Here is a 4,696-nt window from a genome sequence, read left to right as displayed (position 1 = left end):
AAGAAATTAAAGTATAAATTGTTTTGAGCCGTGTTACTTCTTGACATTGAATTATAAAATTTTAGAGTTAGTTCCTTCACTGAAAAATTAATTTTTTCCAAGTGTTTTATCAAATGAGAAAACAGTTTTCCCCCTGACAGAATTAAGAACGCCATTTTGTTCCTCAGCTCCTCATTTATTTATACTAATTACTTATTTCTAATATGCTTCCAGTTTTAAATTGTCCATCTTAGTGCTTACTACATAGTGGATCTCACTAACCACTCCTTTTCCCTAAATCATGAAATAAATTGAAACACATTAAAACTGTATCAATACATGTTAGAAAATTTCAATGATTTGTAAAAAATAAAATTTTAAATTAAGAATAGTCCAATTTTTTAATTAAAACTTCTTCACATGTAATCTCAATATATCAACTATGATAAAACTTTTATTTTACTAGAATAAAATTAAAACAAGTATTTTCTATTATTTTGTAAAATAAAATTGTTATTGGGTTCGGTTCCTGGTTTTAATTTAATCCAATATCAGTTTCAATTTCTTTAAAAAACCTAGCATGTTTGCTAATATTCTAAAAATAAATACTTTTGTAAAAAAGAAATGAAAAGAAATATATGTACAAAAAGATAAATTACAGAACATTTTACCTTCTAAAATAAATATACATGTATAAACAATAATCAAATGGTAATAAAAAGTTTAATTAAAAACTATACAATAAAAAAAAGATAAATAAAATAAAGTGTTCCACATAAAAGTCTATAATACACACAAATGCACTGCACTGTATAGAATGCAAACTGTATAGATATTCTTTTTTCTTATATAAACATAATTCATTTACACATTTTGTATCGATATATAAAAATATAGATATACATATAGCTATACAGAGCTCATATAAAAAGCTATAGGGACATGAAACAATGAGTTATTAATCTGGCCTAGTTCCGAAGTATTCAGCAGCAGCAGCGGTGAGTTTACTTAAGAAATTAAAATTTACGAAAGGCGCAGCCCTTTTTATGAACACATCACTTTGGAACATTAATCCGATTTCATCCCGGGTCGGTATTTTAATATCTTCTTGAGAATCAGAATACAATTCAGTTTCCTTGACAACGGGAGGAGTCAAAATTAAATCTTGAGTATCCTGCGGAATCTTCTGACTCATCTGGGAAACAAAAGTGTCATCGCTACATATCTCTGATGGGTCCACCTGTACGCCCATCTCGATGCCTAGGGTAGTGATCTCGATCTGAGTTTCAACAAAATCCATCTTTTCAGCATCTTCTGTAGACTTTGATGAGTCATCTTGCAACTTGACTGCAAAGTAACATGTAATTAATAATCCAATCAATAGTAATTAATTAAAAATGAAAACACCAAATTTTAAAAACATAATATAAGCACTAAAAAGTGTTACAATAAACAATCATTTTCAACATACTATTAATACTATACAATAAAAGTTTAAATGTCAAAATCAGATTAGTAAAAAGTATTTTTTAACTGTAAAATAAATAATGAATTGATAGAGTAACAGGTACACTAGAAAGCAGAATTCAAGAATTTAACAGTAAGTCCTCCGTACAATTACAGAAGTGATCTGGGATCAGAGCATTAACACATCGAGGAGTACAACAGTACTGTTTTATTCATTTATAGAAGAGAATTTTAATAAAAAAATTTTATATACATGAAATTTTATTTTTGAAAACAATACAAAACCCATGGCTTAAAAAAAATCAACTATATTGGTACATTAAACTCCATCTACAGTTCACAACGCAACTTTCCACTGTCATAATTCAACAATAGCTTTAATCTATTCATTGTCTGTTTATGAATTACACTTTTGTTTTGATATTTTGTTAACTTGTTTATCGTACAAAACCTTAAATATTATTAAAAACAAAGCATATGTGAAAAGAATAAAAATATTGTAACCTGTCCAAATTAAATAGGCTACTGAGCCACAATCGCAAAGGTCTAAAAATTCTCAGTAAGAGAGGTTTTCAAGACAAAAGTATCAAGACCTCATAGTAATTATCAGTAGTAGAGGTTTATCACATACTAAGGGCCCACTTAACCAGGTTAGACTTTATATAAAATTGATTCGCTAATTAATTTTATATAAAGTCTAACCTGGTGGGATCTTGAACTTCTTGTACAGCTTTTATAAAAAGCTAATACGATCTTCAACTTCTTGCACAGCTTTCATAAAAAGCTAATAAATCAATTTATCACAAATGAAAATTTTATGAATGAAATTGAAATACTAAATGTAAAAATGAATTAGGTTATTTCATAACCTAAATTTTATCCAGCCAAACATCTGTTAAAAATCATTTTCAACATGGAATCATCAAAAGTACCAATTAGGCATTCTCTAAAAATTGAATCAGAGGCCCAAACAATAAGCACAGGCACTTAAACATTATAGAGGCAAACGTTAACACTAGAAAAATCCTGTAAGCTACAACATTAGATAGAACTGATTACGATCCTATTAACTTAAAAATGACATTTTTTAGTTGTGCCCCTTGCATTTTGGATTAGTCATATGTATTAATTTGATAAACAGCTTAATACAAAATGGCTTTAATTGGACTTAAGTGGAATTATCCAGATGAAAGTTGGACAAATTAAACAAAAAGGTTTCAACTGTGACTAGCTTGTAACTAAAAATATTAAATATAATTTATCTACTTGATTAGTTTTAGAATTAAGACTTATTATATATTTTAACGCCAAGTATAATAATTTATTTGTAAATAGTCATAGTATTTAATTTAATTTAATTGTATTATATCCTTTAGAAATTTATTTTTATTTTAGAAAAAAAAACAAAACAGAAGTATTTATATTTTGAATAATAATATTTAAGAGTAAGAGAAACAGTTGCTAATTAGTTGCCAAGTATACTCCATTACCAGCCCTGTATGCGTACGTTATGTGTTTGTTTGGACATTTTTATTGTTAACTGTGACTATTATAGTGCATTATCAGACCCTATCTGCATATTAAATTGACCTGTGGTTTAAAAACATTTTGATCATTACAACGACCAGCCTTTGTCTGCCCTCATTAAGTGCCAGTGTGGCAATTTTTATGTTAGTATATCTTGACTGTTGATCGTGATAAATATATAATACAGTTCACTGTCTTTATGAATACAATTGTAATTAATCTGGATTATCTATATAGGAAGTTTGGTGAGTCAATTCATAAAAAAATTTTTCTTTGAATGACCATATAAATATCAAAACCGGTCTATACAACAATAATAAGTTACAGAATAAGCTGTCAAACATGAAAGACAAAGTTGATAAGATGGAAAAACTAAATGCAACTTATAAGATAGATTGTAAAAATTGCGAAAAAGTATATATTGGTGAAACATCTAAAAAACTCGAAACTAGGATTAAGCAACATGTAACCAATTGTAAAAATGCTAAAAATATAAATTGCACAGCTCTGGCCTACCACAGCATAAAACTGTACCATGAATTCAACTTCGAAAACCCCAAAATAATAGATACAGCACAAAATACAAAAAGCAGAAGATTTCTAGAAGCTATATATATATAACAAAAAACATACAAAGCACAGTAAACTACAAAACTGACACTAAACACTTAAATACACATTACGCCGACATTATAAACAGACTCAAAATATAAACATAAAAATCAGATGAAATAAACGGGTTTAGGTAAAAAATCACAAAGTTAATGCTAAATACAAAGCAGGACTTGTAAAAAAACAGGGAGGTCACCAAACAGCACACTGGACATGAAATAAGGTCCAAAGAGGTAGTAAGGAAATATAGAGAGATGGCCTTAGCACAACCATTGGAGTAGTGAAGATGCACAAATTGTGACATGATTTCCTAGAAGAAATTATGAGGTGAATATAATTGTGTAAACTAAAATGAATAGAGATGGACATTGTTGTTATGACAGTTTTGTTATTGTTATAGGTTTAAGGTGCATGAATATGGGACAGTGGTCCCGTAACGTTGAACCATGTGGTGATAATTTTAATAAAAATTTCATTAAACTGGAAGTCTTTAACCTCAAAAGAAAATTTTTATTATGAATTGTAATTAATTTAATTGAGGAATAGATTAAAGAGCCTGTGCAGATGTGGGTTCACCAACTTTTGAACAGTTTAAGAGTTGCAGCGGTATTTATAACAAAATATCTTCCCCTGACCTATCGGAGTGCATAATCTTTTCTTCAGGACCGTCATCCAGTATTTTATTTAATATATATCTATTGATTTTATAAATTGTTTCTTTTGTTTTTATAATTTATTTTTATCTATAAGGCCTATTATTTTGACTTATATTCATTATTTTATTTTATCTCTTTTGTCCTATTGTACTGTTGGCCTCACCAAATAAATATTCATGTCCGAGCCAGTTTGTATTTGTTTGTTCTTTAAAGCTTTCCTTCAAAAAGACTAAGTCAATATACACAAAATATATATATATATAAGTTAAGTATTGGCGAAAGCAAAATGTCAAATAAGAGAAGAAGGAATAAGATGTAACACGTTTGAACTGCTGTAACATACTATATTTATTGTGTTCGCTACATCGCTTATATACCCTCGATCAGCTGATCCCCTCAGTCAGCTGACATCGAAATAACTTATTTCATAACCTAAATTTTATCCAGCCAAACAT

The 4,696-nt window shown here is 28.6% G+C and overlaps 1 long non-coding RNA gene across 1 annotated transcript; it reads right to left on the bottom strand.

Annotated features, from left to right (window-relative positions):
* Positions 1 to 1,082: 1,082 nt before the first annotated feature.
* LOC136795425 (uncharacterized) lies at positions 1,083 to 2,685 on the bottom strand. The gene is made up of 2 exons (XR_010843026.1): positions 2,149 to 2,685; positions 1,083 to 1,326 (listed from the first exon to the last, which is right to left on the bottom strand). It is a non-coding gene; the product is annotated as an uncharacterized lncRNA (long non-coding RNA).
* Between the last annotated feature and the right edge of the window lie 2,011 nt (positions 2,686 to 4,696).

The sequence above is a fragment of the Halyomorpha halys genome, unplaced genomic scaffold (assembly GCF_000696795.3).
Source record: "Halyomorpha halys isolate HHAL.00 unplaced genomic scaffold, Hhal_1.1 Scaffold300.1, whole genome shotgun sequence".
Lineage (NCBI taxonomy): Eukaryota > Metazoa > Arthropoda > Insecta > Hemiptera > Pentatomidae > Halyomorpha > Halyomorpha halys.
The sequence above is the reverse complement of the archived record's forward strand: the minus strand, read 5'-3'. Positions and strand labels throughout refer to the sequence as shown.